General features: G+C 41.7%; 1 protein-coding gene across 13 annotated transcripts in view; it reads right to left on the reverse strand.

The window, feature by feature from the left end:
• Positions 1 to 22279, reverse strand: part of CLIP1 (CAP-Gly domain containing linker protein 1) — a 117045-nt gene that overhangs the window by 89914 nt on the left and 4852 nt on the right. For 2 of the 13 annotated variants that reach the window (XM_057305933.1, XM_048221489.2), the window contains exon 1: positions 10443 to 10832. The exons of 5 other annotated variants lie outside the window; for them this stretch is intronic. The gene's annotated coding sequence lies outside the window, so the exon portion shown is untranslated. Of the gene's footprint in view, positions 1 to 6292; positions 6445 to 7519; positions 7609 to 10442; positions 16625 to 22279 lie in introns of those variants that run through there. 6 more of the 13 variants (XM_057305936.1, XM_057305930.1, XM_057305931.1 and 3 more) reach the window with 5 other exon arrangements.

Consider the following 22279-nt stretch of genomic DNA (forward strand, 5'->3'; position numbering starts at 1 on the left):
TATGGTAAACATCAATGGATAAAACCTAAATAAAGAAAAGCTCAATTTTTAAGAAGGTAAAAGGGTCCCGTGGGAAAAAAGTGCGAGAACTGCAGGTATATTCATTTGTGCCTTACATTTAGAGTTGCAAAGGTTGAAAAGCCCCATCCCCCAAGGCCTTCCAGAAGCATGTGTTTCTGGTTCAGATATTTACAGACGAGGATGCCAAGTTAGCAAATACAGAATTTACTACTGTATTACCACTGGCGCAGTGTAGTGCCGGGGGCTGAGTGATTCAACCGAAGTTACAATTTGTAGGAAGACGAGAAGTAGGTACATAAAGCAAAAAGAACACAATTATGCGCTAACACTGGGGCGTTTATATACGTAAACCAGGCACTGCTCTAAGGCAGTTTATCAATGGACTGTATTCTAAATCAGTGGCTCTCAAAATGTGCAACAGCAGCAGCATCACCCGGGAACCTGTTAGAAATGCGAGTTATCGGGCCCCTGCCCAGACTTACTGAAACTAACTCTGGGGGGGGCCCAGATTTTAGGCCCGCCTGGTGATTCTGAGGCTTACGTCTGACAACCACTCACTGCTGAAAGGGTGGTAAGAAAAGTCCCCTGAGTTTCATTTTCTCAGTTATATGCGCGTGAACCATTCAGGTGTCCGATTCCCTAAATACCACAACAGAGGCCTGGGCACTTCAGTCCCCTACGCTATTGTTTCAGACGGTTCGCTCAGCCTTGAATGCCCTTTCTAAGTCTGGTTATCTCCATCTGCTGAAACCTTACGCAAGGGCAAACTCAGGCATTCCTCTGCCCCACAAAACCTTCTCCAATGCTCCCCAGTGAATTGTGCCCACCCTGCAATCTCCCACAGCAGAGTCTCTAGTTCGTCCTAGCACCTGGCACACTGAGCTGTGTGTGTAGTCCACGCATTCCCCCAGACTGTAAGCGCCTTGCAGTCACTGTTATATTCCCCACAGTACTTTATAAACAATGCTCATTAAATAATATGAATGAGGAAAACAGCCTCAATTGTTGAAATAACTCTACAAACCAGGTCGGGTGTATCAGTATTTAAAAAGTTATACCTGGGGTGGGGGGGGGACCTGGTGGCTCAGCTGGAAGAGCACACGACTCTTGATCTCAGGATTGTGAGCTCGAGCCCCACAGTGGGTACGGAGATTACTTAAATAAACAAAGTCAACAAGCACCCTGGTGCTTGCTACGGGTGACAGAAAAATACATGTCCCAGACGTAAGCTCAAGGGATATATAATGTAGTTATACATTATAGAAAAGACCCACATACACATGAAAAATAACTAAGAATACAATATAGCTTATGAGAAATACCAAACCATGTGACAATCCGGGAAGCGTTTTCGGAAGACGGAAGGGTGGGGCGGATTAAAGCAGAAAGACACGGCTCCACCGCAAGGCGGGATTTCAGCGAGGGCTCAAGGGAAAGTACGCGGTTGCGCAGGTGGTGGCAGTCAGGATTTTTAAAAAGGCAGAGAGTAAGACTCCAGAGAAGATATAAAGCAAGTAAGACAGTGAGAAGCCTGCTTTGACAAACGTCAGATTCTTGCAAGAAATCAAGTTAGACAAGAGCCTTAGAGTTCAGTCTAAGAAATTTACTATGATCAGCTTTTACTTGTCTTTCACCTCAAGGGAAAAGCCTCCTTTACTTCAAGATTCTAGTGGTAGGAAATGAAAGCTGTCCAGAGTTTCCTGTTAAACCCTGAATTTATGTCAGTTGTTCATCTCAGTTATCTTAACCTGGCTACCACTGTCAAGCAAAGATTTAAACCAAGGGTTGGCAGGCTTTTTCTAGTGGCATGCCAAGTCTTCACCCACTCCAACCATGGGTCCAAGTAACAGTCAGGGGCTGCCAGGATAGGTCTTAAATTTCAGGGAAGAGGAGCCATGAGCATCTGAAGTCAGTGATCAAAATGGAAATACAAAGGACAGTTCTCACCTCAAATCCTTCGGATAACACCTTAGCAAGGATAAATTTGGAGAGGCTATAAAAATTAGATACGACTGAAGACAAATGACAAACTCTGGCCTTCTCTACTACTCTGCACACGGGTGGCAGAGACCAGATGTTCCTTGACCTACTCTGCCTTGATAACATGAACATTTATAAAGGGAAACCTCACTAACATGGAGTCAGGAGGCCAGAAGGGGGAGCTCTCAAGCAGTACCAGTCAGAATTGTGGAGGACAGACCCAACAGAACCGTCCACAGGAAAGAATCATCAATTACAGAAGAGGTACACTGCATCTCCTCCAAGAATCGACTACCCCACTCAGCCAAAATGAGAAACAGTCATGACCCTGAACTCTTGTGTTTCTCCAATGGACCTTCCTCAAAAACCACCCTTCCCAACTTCCTTCTCCATAAAGTAACACGCTTCTCCTTACTTTGTTGGACTAGCCTATGCTTTTTGCTATGGCTTGCTTGCCCCGAAACGCAATTATCTGCTATTCCCAAATAAACTCATTTTTTGCTGGTAAAAGAACTTGAATTTTTAAGTTTTTTATGGTATCTTACTATCAACTTCTCACACCAGACTGTAAGTCATACTGAAAGCTAAATATTCTAGATCTGCACTACCCAGTATGGTAGTCACTAGCCACATGTGCTGCTTAAAGTTTAAATTATTTTAAAATGAAATAAAAATTCAGGGGCACCTGTGTAGCTCAGTCAGTTGAGCGTCTCACTCTTGGTTTCAGCTCAGGTCATGATCTCAAGGGTCATGAGATCATGCCCCACATCAGGCTCTGGCCTCAACTGGGAGTCTGTTTGGGGTTCTCTCTCTCCCTCTGCACCTGCCCGGATTCACGTGCACACACACTCATGCACGCAGTCTCTCTCTAAAAATAAATCTTTAAAATGAAATAAAACTTCAGCTCATCAGTCGCAACAACCCCATTTCGAGTGCTCAACAGTGCAATATATAGAACAATTTCTACCATCAAAGAAAGTTCTAGAACCTCCTCCATCCAGGGAGGATCTACTTGCCAAATGTAATCTCCTGAGGAAATTTTAAGGTTATCTGAATTATACTGCTTTAGTCAAACTATTTTTGACTCCTCTTTTAGAAATAACTCCAGACACAGTTTATAAGTTGTACTTTATCGGTGACCCAATGTAGTAGTGGCCATCTTAATCTCTCAAAGCTTTTCATTGGATATGGCTCTAAAACACTACTGGCTGTTTCCAAAATCTGAATTTAAAAAAAAAGTTAAAATACAATGTGCAACTACTCAACATAGCAAAAATGTATCCAAAGCACATACATAATTCTAAGAGTTGTAAGAATTACTAATGGCTCTATCACTGTAACAGATGAACAACACTTCCCTACATGACAAAACCTAAGTTCAGGTGGTTTCTTTTTTTTTTTTTTTTTTCATTTATTTTTAAAAGCCAGTCACATTATTTTATAATCTCAATTTCCAAACTATAATGTTGCAACACAGACTACATACTAACCCCAAGAATCCTATATTTACACCACTGACTGATGCCATAGTTCTAATATCTTTTATTTTTTTATTTTTTTATTTTAACGATTTCTAATATCTTTTCAAGCCAAGAACCATTTGTTGTTGTTGTTTTGGGGTTGTTTTGGGGAGAGGGGGAGAGGGAATTTCAAACAGACTCCATGCCTAGCACAGAGCCCGCTGAGGGGCCCGATCTCACAACCCTGAGATCATGACCTGAGCTGAAATCAAGAGTCAGAAGCTTAACCGACTTGAGCCACCCAGGCACCCCAAGCCAAGAACCATTTGTAAAATATTTATCTCTAGAACTCACTTCTGAACGGTCAAAAATAGCTACTATTTTGCGTATACTTCTCAAACGGGAAACGCAGGGAGGGAGATCTTCTTCCAAGCACCAACTCCATACCAGACGGAAGGACTCCAGGATATGTAAGAGCCTGAGCTACACAATCCCTTCCGACTCTTCCTTCTCCGTACGAGGTTCACTATTTCACCTAACAGGAAGCTTTGTTGCTAATCATCAACACTAGAAGAACAGGGGTTTGGGGTTTGGTTTTGGTTTTCTTTTCCCTGTGTAACTTACCGGTTTATTTTGAGACCAAAAAAGCCAGGCCTCAAATAAGCAAAAATTTTGAAGTAGATTAATATCCTAGTTTGTGATTTAACTCTGATCTGACCTAAATAAATTTTAAAAGGGCAAGATATTTGTTTCAGGGAAGCAAATAACCTTACAAGGCCTATCTTCTTTAGTATTTCCCAAAAAGAAGTGTGCTTTACGTTTCTTGAGAATGTCAGCTTTGCTCCAAGTCGGGATTCCAGAAAGTACAACTATTCTCCTCCACCCAACAAAAAAATGTGTTCTACCCCCTGGGAAGTCAAGATCTGGTGCACAAGTGTTGAGTGTGTTAGATACTGGCCAAGACCAGCATCTGGGGAGGTTTCAAGTGATTAGGCTAATGCCAGTACATAGTAAGCACCCTCTTATTTCTAAGAATTCAAGCACCCCACTTTCCTTTCAGATAGAACTTCTCTCACTACACGGTATTTCAACAGGAAATTACATCGGTATCAGCCTTCTGTTCTAAACAAACAGATTTTCAGGGGTTGGGGATACAGTTCAAGACTACACCCTTTTCAAAACAGAGAACATAAGTTTACTGCAATTACTCCTTTTAATAAGCAATCTATGCTTCATAAAGAATACTGAAAACATCCAGATAAAGAAAAAATTTGCTTTTAGGAAAAAAAACCAATGGATTAGTTACCAAGACCTGGGAGGAAGGAAAAATAAAAATAAAAACATAACCCTAGTAATGAACCCCAAGGCTGTAAATGAAGCCAGACCCACCTACCACGATGCAAAGCACAATGAGCAAGCGCTGTTTCGGCTGCCCCAGGAAACGACCCAACTGTCATTTTAAGATGCGTCGGGGATGACTCCCCTCGGCTACGATCCGCTACTATTCAGACCCCATCTGGATAACCCTTCCACGAAAGAGATCTTGCAAAGGCAACAGGAATTCAAAAACCAAAGATTCTTCTATTCTCCGTACATAAGAATATATGCCAAAAACACAGAAATGTTTGTAACCGTGAAAACTGATCTAAAGCAGTTAAATGTTGTCCCCATAGCTAAAATTCACTTCAAATTTGCAGCTTCAAATTTCTACAACTTATGTGTGCAGGATGGCTCGTTTCTAAGAAGCTGTCTTAAACACATCCCAGTTAGACACATTTGAAAGGGAGCACACCTAATGGACCCATGAAGGGCTTGTAGTCTCAAAGAAAGTGAATGTTTTAAGAGTCTAGGTCTTACATGTTTGAGAAAATAGGGACATGTGCTGTTACAGAGGGAAATACATGGCACGACATTTTAAAAAGAGAAGTCTACTTCAAAAAATGGGATGTTGAATCTCTCTAATACTGACATGCTTTGTGAGGGAAAAGCAGCAACAAAACAAAAAAGAAAAATTTTTGGCCACCTAATAATCTCTCAACTTAAACGCACAGAATCAAATTTAGAAGAGACCAATATCTACTTAAAGAAAAGACGAGAGGGGTAATTTATCAAGTGCTTGCACCCAGTATATAAGGACACAGGGTTTTTGTGGGTTTTTTTTTTAAAGATTTACTTATTTATTTGAGAAAGACAGAGACGGGGGGGAGGAGAGGGAGAGGAAGAGGGAGAGAAGCAGACTCCACACTAAATGTGACATGGGGCTCAATCCCACCACCCGGAGATCATGGACCTGAGCCAAAATCAAGAATCAGATGCTTAACCGAATGAGCCACCCAGGCACCCCTCCTTCTCAAAAAAAAATTTTTTTAATGAAAGATCTTAAAAAAAAAAAAAAAAAGACTTTATTTATTTGACAGAGAGTGAGTGAGCGCACAAGCAGGGGGAGTGGCAGGCAGAGGGAGAAGGAGAAGCAGGCTCCCCCTCGCAGAGCAGGGAGCCCGACTCGGAGCTCGATTCCAGGACCCCGGGATCATGACCGGAGCTGAAGGCAGTCGCCCAACCAACCGAGCCACCCAGGTGCCCCTAAGGACACAGGGTTTTTGAAGTTTTTTTTTAAAGGAAGACAATCCTTGGAGCACCTGGGTGGCACAGTTGGTTGAGTGTTGGTTTCAGCCTGGATCGTGATCTCTGGGTGGTGGGGTCAAGCCCCATGTTGGGCTCTGTGCTAAGCACAGAGTCTGCTTGGGACCCTCTCCTCCTGCCTCTCCCCCCCCCCACCATGCTGTCTCTCTCTCATAAATAAATCTTTAAAAAAATAAAAATAAGGGCACCTGGGGGGCTCAGTCCTGTTGGGCCTCCGACTCTTGATATCGGGCCGTGATGTCAGTGCTGTGGGGTGGAGCCCAGTGTCAGGCTCTGCGCTCCGCACAGTGTCTGCTTCTCCCTTCCCTCTCCTCTCTCTCTCTCATATAAATGGGCAAACAGAAACTGTGAAAATGAAAATTAAAAAAAACATAAAGGAGGGCAATGCTTGAGGAAATTATCTGTCCTAAACATCAGAGACTAGATTTCTGGACCTTTGTGTAAACCAACACTACTTCTTCCAACTCCAGCTAAAACAGGTACAAAGAGCAAAGCAATATATTCAAAAACAAATGATAACTTCTCAACAGTGATGCACCTGCATTTAGGCCTCTGGGTCATAAATACTTTATACTAATTCCAATAACCATGTCTGATCATTTCAAATTGTTACTTGCCCTGATGCTGAAGATGTATTTTCAAAGAAAAAAATGTTAGATTTGCAGGAAAACAGGAAAATTGATAACCAATTACATAGCAAACAGGGCCAATGATTAACCACATACCCATTCATACAGTAAAATACTGCTCTACTATTTCGTTTTCTGTTTTTAAATTTCCTGCCAGCGGATATTTTAAAACAATGATTTCTTACCACTATAAAATCTTCAGTAAAATATAGACAGCCTACCATTAATGTCTGTATTTTTTTAACCTACAAGATTTAATCTACAAAAAGTTGTAGGAAAGTCAACACAATCTACCAATATGACACAAAGCGGTACCTCATGGTGTCTGTAGAATCGGGCCAGGCCTCAGTTCATATCTGCCAAAAGTTGCACAAACAATTCGAGCAACCCTGCCTATGAGGTCATGATGATGACATCACAAAGAAGAATTCTGATGTGGGTCTGCCTCTAGGACACAACCTCACTACTTTAAAGAAAAACCAGGTGCCTGGGTGACTCAGTCGGTTAAGCATCCAACTCTTGATCTGAGCTCAGGTCTTGACCTCAGGGTCATGAGTTCAAGCCTCGCCTTGGGCTCCACACCGGGCGTGGAGCTTACTTAAAAACAAACAAATAAACAACAATAACAACAAAACCCAAAAGGTTCTATATCCCTGAATCTGGAGCTGATGACTCAAGAAATGCACCTTCTCCCAAGGGTTCTCCCATCTAAGACGAGCAGCATCTTTCTCCACTGCTGACCAGAATAAGCAAAGCAGAGAAAAGCATGACCACCTAAGTCCTCACCTCATCACCAGAAACATATTCTTATGTATTTCAAGCTGGCAAGTTTGAATTCTGGCTCAGTTTCAAACACCTTTTCTTAGTGTTCTCTCCTGAAAAATTAAACAGTATTTAAGAATTCTGAAAACGGAGTAGGAAGCAAATCATAAACCTAAAATGTTACCTCTGCTTTGACAATCTGAGTCAGCCCCAATATTTACTCTACTTACTAAGAGGGGTGAGGATTAAGATGTGTAACCTAGAAGTTAATTTTGAAAATGCCAAAAGCATAAAGCCTCACCGCAGCTCTGTGATAAGAGTATTTTTGCTAAGAAAGGGCCAAATTGCCAGACTACTGGTAACCGTTGCAGCTTACCCCTCTTAGGAGTTTTGGAGTTCACAAGCCAGCACAGAATAAGAATTAGTGAAAATCTATTGTTATTTCTTTTTTTTTTTTTTTTAAGATTTTATTTATTTATTTGACAGAGGTAGAGACAGCCAGCGAGAGAGGGAACACAAGCAGGGGAGTGGGAGAGGAAGAAGCAGGCTCCGAGGGGAGGAGCCCGATGTGGGACTCGATCCCGGAACGCTGGGATCACGCCGTGAGCCGAAGGCAGACGCTTAACCGCTGTGCCACCCAGGCGCCCCTATTGTTATTTCTAAGTTAAAAATGTTTTAATTGGAAGGAAATGTAACAAAGGATTAATAATGATCTTAGGTGATGGGATTAGTGGTAGTTTTTAGATCTTCTGTGTGTTTTCTTGAGTTTGTTAAATTTTATTCAACGAACAGATAACATTTCTTGAGCAGGAAAAAAATTAATGATTTTTAAGACACAGTAAACAGCTTCAATCACAAAGAAAACACTCTACTGTGCCGCTTTCCACACAGAAACATGAACGCAGCACACACAGGCAGCATGAAAAGTGCATATGCACACGGAGTATGCCGATTTCTTGGTCTTCCCGGAGTCCCAGGCCACATTTCCCAGCTCCCCTTGAGGCTCAGTGTGGTCACGTGACTGAGTTGTAGCCAATGGGGTGCGAGGAGCCTGCGGGCGGTGGGCGGCCCCCAGGCCTGGCCCCAAGATCTTCCCTGTGTGGTCCCCCATGCGGTCCCTTCGGCTGGCTGGCTGGAGACCCGCTGGGCAACCGCAAGAGCATGGCTTGAGGATGGTGGTGTCACAACACGGAAGAAGCCTGGTTCCGTGAATCACTCCTCCCTGGTCCCCTATCAGTAAAAATCTGTCCTGGACTTTCCCATAACTGAAAATAAACTTCTACCTGCTTAAGTCATCAAAATCAGTGGGGTCTGTTAGAGCAGCCCTTCTTACCTAATATGGTGACAAAGACTAAAAACTTCACTTGGAGGGACGCCTGGCGGGCTCAGTCAGTACATAGCATGCAACTCTTGATTTCTGTGTTGTGAGTTCAAGCCCCACAATGGGGGTAGAGATTACTTAAAAAAAAAAAATTCTTTTTTTTTTTTTAAAGGAAAACTGCTTAGAACTTTATAGTCTCGTCTATTAATTCAACGAAGAAATTTTTAAGATAAGCACTTGAAATGGAAATACTTCCTACCACAAACCATAATTATATGAATAATAAATAAAAGTACTATATTTTCTTAAAAGTACTATAGTTTCCTAGGTGGTACAGTCAGTTGAGTGTCCAACTCTTGGTTTCCGCTCAGGTCGTGATCTCAAGGTGGTGATCCAAGCCCACCATGGGCCTCCCTGCTCAGCACGGAATTAGCTTGGGTTTCCCTCTCTCCCTCTCCCTCCTACAAAAACATGCTCGCTCGCTCTCATAAATCAATCAATCAATCAATCAATCGACTGATCAATCTTTAAAAAGAAAAAGCAAAAAGAATTATACTGGCAAGGGCAAAACAGGTGTAAAAAACATAAAGTCTAATTACAGCACACTAAAACTTACGTGAGCTGAGACTGATAAGTCGACAACTGCTCAGTTAGGTGATGGCACTAATCGCTCCACTTCTGTGCACATTTGAAATTCTCCATAATGTAAAGTTTTTATTATAGGAAGTATTTTAGTAAAATCTAAACCTCTCCATCTCCCTCATAACCTAAAAAAAGCTTAAGCAATTTTACAGAAACAAGAGATTCTTCAAAACAAGCAGTTCCCAAAAAGAAGCATGGTATAAATTATGTTCAAACAAAAGGAATAATGTCTTCATAACTCCTCTCTGATTTTTTTTTAAGGTTTTGTTCACTCATTTTTGTTTTGCTGTTTTTATTTACTGTCATTTAAAAAGTTATGGCTTAAAAAAAAAGTATGAAAAGGCAGCTAGACTAGGAAATGAACACCTGGATTCCGTCCCGGCTGGATGACCTTGAAATAGCATTTAACTCCTTCCCTGACCTTGGTATCCTCAGTTATAACTAGGGGTTACTAAATCGGATCCATTTCCAACTCCATCCGTTTGTGGTTTGACTGTTTTGGATTTCAAATCCAAACTCCCTAAGCGAAAGGGCAAGGATCCAAAGTGAAAGAAAAGCCACTGTGGCTCTAACTTTGCCAAAGTAAGAATACTCTGCCATGTGTGAAGGGAGAAAAGTCGTCTGATAAGATCAGCTCCTAGCAAGCTCCCCATCTCCTGGCACCCTCCAGCAGAGCACTGTATCTTTCCAGGCAAATCACATCCCCACACTTCACCTGGTCCCCTCATGGTCCACTTTGCCCCATAAGCAAAACAAAAACCTTCCATTATTTACTAATTCTGGAAATTCTGTTGGGAGGCAAAGGAGAGTTGAAGAATCTGAGATTCTACAATGAAGTGCATCTGCCAGGAGAGGGCTTTTGGCACTGAGCCTCTGGAAGCCGGCTCCATGCTACGGTAGAGGGGCATCTGGAGACCCAGGTCTCAACTCCGCCCTGCGGGGGACGGTGAGAAAATGTGGCACCAGACAGGTTACACGACTTACCTACAGACAGCCGCACTCTGAGACTTCGGAGCTCCCTTCTAATTCTAAAATGATCAAAGTTCACAAACTTAATAACAGAAGGGAAGGTAAAGAAGTTCCGAGGGTAATGTTAAGTCTAGTTTGAGAGAGAGGTTTCTGAAGCTCATTTTCAAGTCAAGCTTGAGAGAAAAATTCAAAGGCTGTGTTCTAATATCATATTCCGGAGTTTGGGAGGTTCGTTCACAGCTTCATCCTGTCCCCTGGAGTCACGGTTATGTAAGTGTCTGCTGCATGCTATGTCACTTGCTGTCCCCCACCCCCAACACAGGAGATGCAGTGTAACCTGAGCCGGTCTGCTTCAGCCACTGAAAACACTTGCACAAGACTCTGGTAGCTTTCCAAACTGATTCACGTTTCCACTAAAGAAGGCAAGTTATTCGATTTTTCCCCCTTTTGGTTTCATTCACATTCATATCTATGCACAGAAAAGACTCGAAAAGACAAAACTGAAAAGCATTTACATATTTTCTTCAATTTTTGAGTAAAACAAGGAAGGTCGAGTATTCCAACTTCACCTGAGACCACCAAAACCCAACCAATAAGCTGATGGGCCTGCCCGGGGCCAATTTAACACATCTCCCTTCCTGGCTGAGCGGAGCTTACACTCTTGGGATGGAAATGCAGAGTCACACCTCACCTCCCGAGGATGGACTGTTTATACAGCAAAGCCCTTACTGCTCTACACTGCACGTTCCCCTGAGGAAGGGCTTCCAAGACATTCTCTAAAAGAATGCTGGCAGACCCATCCTTCCTGACGACCGTCCCTGCCCTAGCTCTTCCTTCTCTGCACTCCACTAGCCACGGCACGGTCTTCTATTACTGAACGATGAATCACACTCTGTCTTGTTTGCATAGCACGCGATGACTAAGTCCCTCATGGTCAGGGGTGAGATTAGTCTTTGCATCCAAAGGACCTAAAAAAATATCTGGTACACAGTAAGAGTTCAAAAAAGTTCTGAACTGACTCAACATTGAAACAAGAACCCATAAAATGATGCAATACTGCAATTTTCAAACTAAAGCACCAAGTTACTCTATCTTACTATTTCTAAGACTTTGACAAAGATGACAGCAATACAGAGTTTCCCAACCCCAGGGGCTTCTGTTTAAAAGTAGGCCAACGACGCTATGGGCAAATTGTTCAATTACTACCTCTAGTGAGTGGTATGTAAGAGCTATAAATCTCAAGTTAGATCATTATCTTTGTTGACACCAGCATACTTTCTAGAACAGCACTGTCTGATAAAAATATGTGAGACAAATCCATAATTTTGAATTTTCTAGTAACCATGTTTAGAAAACTAAAAACAGCAGAAATAATATTTTATTTAACCAAATATATCCAAAATATTACTTCAAAATGTAATCAATATCAAAACTATTAATAGGCTGGGGCGCTTGGGGGCTCAGTCAGTTGGGCATCTGCCTTTGGCTGGGGTCATGATCCCAGGGTCCTGGGATTGAGTCCCGCATCGGCTCCCTGCTCAGCAGAGTCTGCTTCTCCCTTTCCCTCTGCTCTTCCCCCCTGCTTGTGCTCTCTCTCAAATAAATAAATAAAATCTTTTTAAAAATTATTAATAGGCTGTATCACGTTCTTTTTTTCCTACTGGGTCTTTGATATCCATTGTGTATTTTTTTTTTTAAGATTTTATTTATTTATTTGACAGAGAGAGACAGCCAGCGAGAGAGGGAACACAAGCAGGGGTAGTGGGAGAGGAAGAAGCAGGCTTCCAGCGGAGGAGCCTGATGTGGGGCTCGATCCCAGAGCACTGGGATCACGCCCTGGGCCAAAGGCAGACGCTTAACGACTGCGCCACCCAGGCGCCCCTGAAATCCATTGTGTATTTTATATTCATAGCACATCTCAATTACGACTTACCACATTTCAAGTGCTCAACAACCGTAAGTAGCTACTGTACTGGACAGTACAGGTCTAGAATATATGTTTAAGGCAGAATATAAATGAAGTGGCCTTCCTTTTGGCATCAGTAATAAAGTTGCCAGTTGCCAGTTGCCCCAAATCCTCTTGGGTATACAACATTGGTCTTTCCAACTTCATTAAAACACGTATGTGAGGAAAAGGAAAAATGTAAAATCCCGAATATAAAACTGTGAATAATCGTTAAGATAAAAAAGTGGGGAAAGCATTTATAGTAAGAGGATCTTTAAAATATCTACTTTATTGGGGCATCTGGTTGGCTCAGTCGGTTAAGCATCTGCCTTCAGCTGAGGTCATGATCTCAGGGTCCTGGGATCGTGCCCTCCACCCCCCCAATCAGGCTCCTTGCTCAGTGCGGAGCCTGCTTCTCCCTCACCCACGGCCTACCACTCCCCCTGCTTGTGCTCTCCCTCTCTGTGTCAAATAAATAAATAAAATCTTTAAAGAAAAAAAATTTAAATATCTATTTGAGGGGCACCTGGGTAGCTCAGTCAGTTGGGCATCCAACTCTTGATTTCAGCTCAGGTCATGATCTCAAGGTCTTGAGATGGAGCCTGCTTAAGATTCTCTCTCCCCGGGGCGCCTGGGTGGCACAGCGGTTAAGCATCTGCCTTGGGCTCAGGGCGTGATCCCGGCGTTATGGGATCGAGCCCCACATCAGGCTCTTCCGCTATGAGCCTGCTTCTTCCTCTCCCACTCCCCCTGCTTGTGTTCCCTCTCTCGCTGGCTGTCTCTATCTCTGTCAAATAAAAAAATAAATAAAAAAAAAAAAAAAGATTCTCTCTCCCCAAGGTACCTGGGTGGCTCAGTTGTTAAGCATCTGCCTTTGGTCAGGGCGTGATCCCAGGGTCCTGGGATTGAGCCCCATATCGGGCTCCCTGCTCCACTGAGAACCTGCTTCTTCCTCTCCCACTCCCCCTGCTTGTGTTCCCTCTCTCACTGGCTGTCTCTCTCTGTCAAATAAATAAATAAAATCTTAAAAGAAAAAAAAGATCGTCTCTCCCCCTCTCCCTCTGCCCATCTCCCAACTTGACTGCATTTGTGCATGCGCACACTCTCTGTAAAAAAATTAAAATACAAAAATATCTATTTGACAGGGGATAGATAATGTATAAAGATGACCTGCTTGTAGCACAACGCACTGGCCAGTAAAACTGATAGCTCAACACTAAGAGTTTGAAAACACACCTACACAAAACTCAAAGCAAAGTACAGAGATTGAGTGACAGATGAAAATTTAATAAGTGTGTTTCAAGATACACGACAGGAAACGGAGAGCTAGTGACTGGCTGATTTAAGTCCAATGTAGCAGGAGCAGCATTTCAAGTACAAAGAGGGGAGTGAGAGCATTATTCCACTGAAGCAGCATCATGCTTACCTTTTGCTGCCTTTCTGACTGTAAGAAACCAAGGCAGAGTCGAGGAATGGAGTGATAAGAACAGGTGGAAAGACAGGCTCGGGGACTGAAGGGAAAAACGGCAGTCCGTTATTCGCTTCTTACTAATCTGACATTTTTGTCCCCTAAACTTTGGTAAATTGTCTTGGACTTCGAAACAGTCTAGTGGCTATAATTTAAAATCTAAGACACAGGGAAGAAAAGGCATTGTCCCACATTTTAACTTTTGAGAAACTTGTTAGTCTTCTGAATGAAGACACAGAACACTTGTTGGGGGATGGAGAGCATCTCCTCCATAGTGGAGTATCTGGCAAGCACAGGAGGGTCAGTCGGTATGAACTGACGAGTGACAAGAAGCCGCCTAAGGCCATTGTTTGTTCTGGCCTCCCAGAAGCTAGCCCCTGGAGCAGAGGGAAAACGTGTGAGAGGTCACTAAACACAGTTCAAGGCACAGCCACACACCCACTGCTTCCAATCAGTGCCACAAGCGAGGTAAACTGGAGGGAAGAGCCAGCAGGGGTCTGCAGCCTTCTGGTTTCAGCAACAACTAAGTGACTGGCGTAAAGTATATCAGGATAAAATCTTTAACCTGAGCAGTAGGTCTACGAAGGCTGGTGCCTGTGACGACAGGGAAATTCCAAACTGCCCCTCTGTTTTGTTATCTCACCATCTCCAGCAGAGGAATAATGAGAAGATGAGCCAGGGGAAAAGGCTATGCAGCCCTGTCAGAAGTAAATATACCCGAGAAGAGAACAATTTTCCAAAGTGGAAAGAGGAGAAAGAGAATCCATCTTCCTGAGGGCTGACTCTGTCTTTCCAAGGCATATGCCTAAAAGGGTGGAGCAATGTCTCAAATTTGTTCAGGAGGCCAGAGCATCTGAAAATAGTGGTGTTCTTAACAGAATCAGAATATCATGAAATATTCAGGTACAGTATAAAAAATGTTTAATATAGGGGCGCCTGGGTGGCTCAGTCGGTTAAGCATCTGCCTACGGCTCAGGTCATGATCCTGGGGTCCTGGGATCAAGGTCCGCCCCCGAGCTCCCTGCTTAGCAGGGTGTCTGCTTCTCTCCCTCTGCCCCACCCCTTCTCCCTCCCCTTGCTTTTGCACTCTCTCCCTCTCAAATAAATAAACTCTTTTTTAAAATGTTTAATATATAGTAGCAGAAGCCTAAGACTTAGAACAAACAGAATACACAAAACATGATATGACTTTTTAAACAAGCCAGAGTCAAACCACTTTAAAGTTAACACAAAAATTAAAAACAAAGTGAACATCTCCAGCAAGGATAGAGTACAAAAGATAAAAGATAAGTAAACAGTGTAGTCACTGTTTGTTTAAAAGAATCAATGTGAGGGGCACCTGGGTGGCTCTGTCACTTAAGTGTCTACCTTCAGCTCAGGTCATTCCTGGAATCTAGCCCCTCATAGGGCCCTGCTCAGCGGGGAGTCTGCTTCTCCCTCTGCCTCTCTCCCTGCTCATGCTTGTTCTCTCTAATAAATAAATAAATAATCTTTAAAAAAATCAATGTGAAAAGCACATTTAGACACTAAGGACACAAGCCAGGAAGGGTCAGAAGATTAACTGACTCCTTAATTCAAATGGTGCCACATCGGAATTGTTGTACTTCCAATTTCTAACTGGTAGAGGCCTTACAAAGCAATTTATAAAAATCAGTCTACGAACCTTAAGTGCTGGTTTGAGAATATCATACAGTAAGATACTGAAGGTAAATAGAAATTTTTACCACATCTCTCTATCAAAGTCAGAAATAGAATTTTAAGTGATTAAAGACTCAGTACAGGATGTTTGCTGAATGAAGTCAGAACAGGGTATCAATAGACAGACATAACCATTTCAAAAATTATTCTGTGCTTAAAGATTATATGTTTTTAAGACTCAGTGTATGACATAGCTCAGAATACAAATTGTACACAGAATTTCAAAGTCTATAGCAGTTTTAAAAAGGAGAAGGAGGGGGCCGAAATCCAACCAAGCCAAAGAGATCTGGAGCATTAGGCAATTTTTCTAGAAGATGAAACTCTGTGTCATGATGCAACCGCCTGCAATTACGAATGTCTTTGTACAGCTAAGTTTCAGTGGAGATTTATTTTATGTTCCTGCTACTTAGACAAACAGAAAATATGCAACCTCCCAAAGTTCCTCCATCTGCAAAAGAATTTTTTAAAAAGGGAACACAGAAAGCTGAATAATCTGAGCTATTTTGCTCTTTTACACAAATTTCTACAAAACTCCTGTGACTCTGTAACTCTAATACCACAAGCTTAAAGAAAGTACTAAAAGGGACAGAAATTACTAGGCCTGGTTAGTGTCTCCCAGAAGAACTTACTTAATAGGTCGACAGCAGTCAATTACACTAATGTGTCAAAAGGAGAAAATGTGCTTAATATAGCATCATAAAATTTTAGAATCAGAAGAGACCTTAGCAATCTAGTTCAACTTCCTCATTTTACCACTGAGGAAATGGACTCTAAAAAGTGAAATCACTTGTTAAGGTCCCAGTTACTTAACAGTCTAGGACATAAAACCTCAATCTCCAGATTAAAGACTCCTGACCCTAACGTGTCCTGATGAATAAAAGTCTCTGATCTGGGGCACCTGGGTAGCGCAGTCGTTAAAGCGTCTGCCTTCGGCTCAGGGCGTGATCCCGGCGTGCCGGGATCGAGTCCCACATCGGGCTCCTCCGCTGTGAGCCTGCTTCTTCCTTTCCCACTTCCCCTGCTGTGTTCCCTCTCTCGCTGGCTGTCTCTCTGTCACATAAATAAATAAAATCTTTAAAAAAAAAAAAAAAGTCTCTGATCTGTTACATACAGCAGTGAGAGGAGTCAATCCCCAGGCAAGTTAAAATTGGTGTCCCTTTCCAATCTTCACTAAAGAATAAAAGTAAGCATACTGTCTCTTCCCCTTCAACAATCAGACACTGCCCATACTAAAAGCAAACACATACCAGCTGCTTGTTCCGAACAAGAAAAAGGCACAAAGGTAACTAACGAAACAATTATTTGGTTTTTCTCCCTCTTAATAAAATCTCTCTTGTTTTTACTCTGCAAATAAGCAAACTTAATCTTTGCTATATAGATTTTCAGATCCAGTGGGGGGGGGGTCACATTTCTATTTTCACAGTACTGAAGGATACCCAGATATTTCAAGAGAAGACACCACTCTACTTATTTTCCTTACGAGTCCCTAAGATGCTTTTCTGTACAACCACCCTCCCTAGATACTGTAAACAGAGACGAGGAACTAGTTTCATTTGGATCTTAATACCCAGCTTCATTGTTGGTTATTTTTTTCGTTGCTTAGGTAATCTTCCATACAGACACACAGCAGGTCCTATCAGACCTTAGAAAGAAAAACCCCACCTTGGGGGTGCCTGGCTGGCTCAGTTAGTAGGGCATGTGACTGTTGATCTCTAGGTTGTGGGTTCAAGTCCCATGTTGGGTGCAGACATTACTCAAAATTATAATCTTTGAGAGAGAGAGAGAGAGAGGAAGGGGGGAGGAAGGGAGGGAGGAAGAAAGGAAGGAAGGAAGACAGACCTCACCTTTACTTAAACTCTGGGAAATAAAACTGACAAACATACAAAGGGGCCTGAAATTTGGCAAGGCACGAGTTCCAACATGAGAAGCAGGAGATGCTTTTCCATGCTGAATATTTAACTCCTCATAAATTACAAGTTCTTCAGTGACAACTGTTCATTAAAAATGTGCCCTTTAATAATGGCAAGACACTCCTACTCAAACTAACTTTCAAAAACATGGCCAGGAAGAAAGGTTTTAATTTCCCATACTGGTAGAAGTGGGTTTTTCCCCATTCTGACTTAAATGAAAAAAGAAAACTGAGCTGACACCTAACTTCCTTACCAACAGGCAGCCAGGAAGACACCAGGGACTAAATGCAAGGGAAAGAAGAATTCTAACATTTACTGAGTTTTACACACATTAATTCATTTAATCTGCATGACAATTACATGAAGTAGCTATAATCCCCAATTTACAGATGAGAACACTGAGCTCCAAAAGGTTAAGCAGTTGGTAGGAGGTCTTCCATAAAGTAACATAGCCGGGATCTGCTGCCAGGCAAAGGACTGACTTCCATTACTAGCCCTGCATTCCTCAAGGGCAGAAGTGTGCCTGTTCCACTTAACTTCGTATCTCCAACATCTGGGCTAAGGCCTCCCTACAAAAGGTACTCAATAAATGCCTGACAGATACTAAAAATAAAAAATAACTGGTAAAAACGACAACAACAAAACTCAACTTAAAACTGGTCAAAGGACATGAATACACATTCTTTCAAAGATACAAAAATGGCCAACAGGCACATGAAAAGATGTTCAACATCAAAAATCTTTAGAGAAATGCAAATCAGAATTATAGGGAGATACCACCTCACACCCATTACGATGACTACTACCAAACAATTGAAAAATTACAAGTGTTGGTGAGGATGTGGAGAAATTGGAGCCCTTTGCACTGCTGGTGGGAATATAAGATAGCGCAGACGTTGCGGAAAGAGAATGGTGGTACCTCAAAGAACTCAAAAGAATTACCATATGATCCAACAATTCCACTTCTGGGTATATATCCAAAAGAACTGAAATCAGGGTCTCAAAGTGATATTTGTACACCCATGTTCATAGCAATACTCATAACAGCTGAAACACAGAAGCAATCCAAGTACCCACTGACCAGATGAGTGGATAGGAAAATATGGTCTATACATATAATGGAATAGGATTCAGCCTTAGAAAGGACAGAAATTCTGACACATGCTACAACATGGAGGAACCCTGAGGACATTATGCTAAGTGAAATAAGTCACTCACAAAAAGACAAATACTGTGTGATTCCACTTACATGAGGTAATCAAAGTCATAGAGACAGAAGGTAGAATGGTGGTTGCCAGGGGCTGGAGAGGGGGAATGGAGAATTGGTATTTAATGGATAGTTTCACTTCTGCAAGATGAAGAGAGTCCTGGAGAAGGACAGTGGTAGTGGCTGCACAACAGGAAGGTACTTACCGTCACTGAACTGTGAATTTAAAAATGGTCACAATGGTAAATTGTATGTTATATGTATTTTACCACAATAAAAACAACTGGAAAAAAAGATAGTCGGTAGTCTTTCATATACTTTTATGCTAAACACTAACATACTAATGTTCTGCATGTTGTTTTTACACTTAATATTTGAAGGTCGAAATAAAAGATAATTGGTATATTCTCCAAAGAAGCTATACAAATGCCCAATAAGCACATGAAAAGGTGTTTAACATCACTAGTCATGAGGCAAATGCAAATCAAAATTATAAGATACCTCGCTTCACTCTCACTAGGATGACTGCAATTAAAAAACAAAAACAAAAAACAAAAACAAAAAAAAACCATGAGTTGGCAAGGATGTGGAAAAAATGGAACCTCACTCGTTGCTGATGGCACAATCACTTTAGAAAACAGCTGTGTGGTTCCTCAAAAGGTAGAGCTCCCATATGAACCAGCAATTCCACTCCCAGGTATACACCCAAGATAAATGAAAACATAAGTCCACTCATACCCACAAATGTTCAAAATAGCGTTATTCCTAAAAGGCAAAAAGCAGAACCCAAGTGTCTGCCAGCTCATGAACAACAAAAAGATGGTACATTCAAGAAATAGAAATATGATTTAGTCCTAAAAAGAATAAAGTATTGATTCATGCTGCAACATGAACTTTGAAAACATTTAATAGCAGTCTTACAGTATGATTCCATTTACGTGACAGGTCTAGAATAGGCAAGTCTATAGAAACAGAGTAGGGCTGGGAATACAGGGTTTCTTCTTGGTATGAAGAGAAGATACTAAAACTGAAAGGTGGTGATAGTGGCACAACTTTGCACAAAAAGATAGTTTACCCAGCAGTTTTTCCTGTTTACCACCTACTGGCCAGTATTTTTGACCAAACAACACAAAAAAGACTTGTGGAAAACTCAGTGATTATAAAATACCAGAGACCAGTAGGATGAATTCCTCATCAGGGCAGGGAAGCCTCTCCCTGATGTAAACCCAAACTTCTTAGTTTTACTTCCTGTTAGTTGCCCTCAAAATACAGAGCAGCAGACTATCCGCTACTATCTCAACATGCTACTTTTATGCCTCATTATCTTTGCTCAATCTGGTCTAGAATGTCTTACCTAAACTGTCCCTGCCTCGAAACCCCAGATTTCCATCAATACCAAACACAAGTGCAAATTCCTACTGGGGAATCCAGGGAATCCTCCTCCAGGGAGGAGATACCCAACGGACACACATACCCAACCCTAATGAAGTGATGACCTTCCAGGGTCCCACCTTAGGTCCCACCGTACTTACTGTAACTGTCCCACTCGTGAGACACAGAGCTCCTTGTTTGTACCTAGGAAAGTCTTCTGAACACAACAGATGTTTGGTAAACTAGCATTTCTGGAGATTTCTAGGACACTTTCTATTGGTCACATTCACCTGAAAAGCTTTTCTATAAACCTAACCATGCACTAAACAAACACAGGCAACCAGTGATACAGGACCAGCCTTTCCTATGTCTCCATGCTCCCTGGCTGATTTGGCATGTGAAAGCCCAGGCTCCCTCCGCACTACTGCTACCACCTAACAAGGTTATCCAGAGCTCTCCGGTTCAACAAAGCCGAATCGCTCCCATTAATACAGCAACCACATAGGGTGGACAGGATAGGTGTCACCCCCACTTTACAGAGCAACAAGCAGAGAGAGGTTAAACAACTTGCCCAAGCTGAGGCTGAAGCAAATCCAGGACCTCAAACTTCTTAACTGTAGTTCTGATTCCTCATGCTAGTTTGCTGAGAGTACTTCCAGTGAAAATTTTACACTTTCAATTACTTAAAAATAGTAATATAAATTCAGTTGGAAGGACATACTCTAAAACACTGGGATGATTTTCTCTGGGCAGTAGGATTATGGGTAACTTGCTTTTTTCTGTGTTTTTGTACATGTGTTTATTTTATACGTTATGCATTGAACCCGCATACTATAAGACAACTAATATATATATATTATTTTAATTTTTTAAATTTAAATTTTATTTTTTTGATATAAAGTTCGATGATTCATTAGTTGCATATAACACCCAGTGCACCATGCAATATGTGCCCTCCTTACTGCCCATCACCAGTCTATCCCAGTCCCCCACCCCCCTCCCCTCTGAAGCCCTCAGTTTGTTTCTCAGAGTCCATAGTCTCTCATGCTTCATTCCCCCTTCTGATTACCCCCCTTTCTTTATCCCTTCCCCTACCGATCATCCTAGTTCTTATGTTCCATAGATGAGAGAAACCATATGATAATTGTCTTCCTCTGCTTGACTTATTTCACTTAGCATTATCTCCTCTGGTGCCGTCCATGTTGCAGCAAATGTTGAGAAATCTTTTTTTTTTTGATAGCTGAGTAATATTCCATTGTATATATGGACCACAACTTCTTAATCCAGTCATCTGTTGAAGGGCATCTCAGCTCCTTCCATGATTTAGCTACTGTGGACAATGCTGCTATGAACATTGGGGTGCATGTGGCCCTTCTCTTCACTATGTCTGTATCTTTGGGGTAAATACCCAGTAGTGCAAACTAATATATATTATTAAAACACAGGGCCGTTGTAAAACTGATATATAAGGAAAAAACACATGAGAACCTCCAAAAAATAAGCACTTCACTGGAAAACATTTTCTAAAATCTAAATTTGACTCTGAAACTAGATCCTCAATGTAACAACGTAAGTAAGCCAAATACGCCTTACAACAGAAATCAGCAATATGGTTTCAAGCATACAGTTTTTTCTAGTCACCCATGTGTGAAAGAAACTTAGTGATAATAGTTTTCTTTCACTTAGGCCATAAAAAAAATTGCCATGTCTAGAAATTAGCTTATTTATTCTACAGTCCGGAAAAGAAAAGTCTAATAGGATCCTTCCTGCCTTAAAGTATTAGAACATAATGTCTCCAATAAGAAATCACTCTTAGAAGTAAATCAGTTAAAGAGACAAGGCAGGAGGTCAAAAGATTTGGTTACAAGATTTTTAGGAAAATATCCCTAATATCTCTTATCTTTCCTGAGGAGAGAGGGGAGGAAATATGCCAAATATTTCAACACACTACACAACTAAGATTTGTAGAGTCTGGGGGGGAAAATCTCATTAAAGTTGCCATCCCTTTGTACATCAAACCCAAATTTCGGATGATTTGTACACCCTGAACATCTGGATCTTCAGGCCTTTAACTTCAGCGAAGATACAGTAAATCAAGGACTCGGCAGTTTTAAGTGTGAAAAATGGGCAGAGTTCAAACTGGGATCTAATCCAAGCTATACTTAGACCTAGGTAAGCAAAGGAGAATACAAATATCAAACTACTTAATATTCGAGTTGCAGGTATATTAGACCTTATGCTTATATACAACAT

This window comes from Ursus arctos, unplaced genomic scaffold, assembly GCF_023065955.2.
Source record: "Ursus arctos isolate Adak ecotype North America unplaced genomic scaffold, UrsArc2.0 scaffold_34, whole genome shotgun sequence".
Classification (NCBI taxonomy): domain Eukaryota; kingdom Metazoa; phylum Chordata; class Mammalia; order Carnivora; family Ursidae; genus Ursus; species Ursus arctos.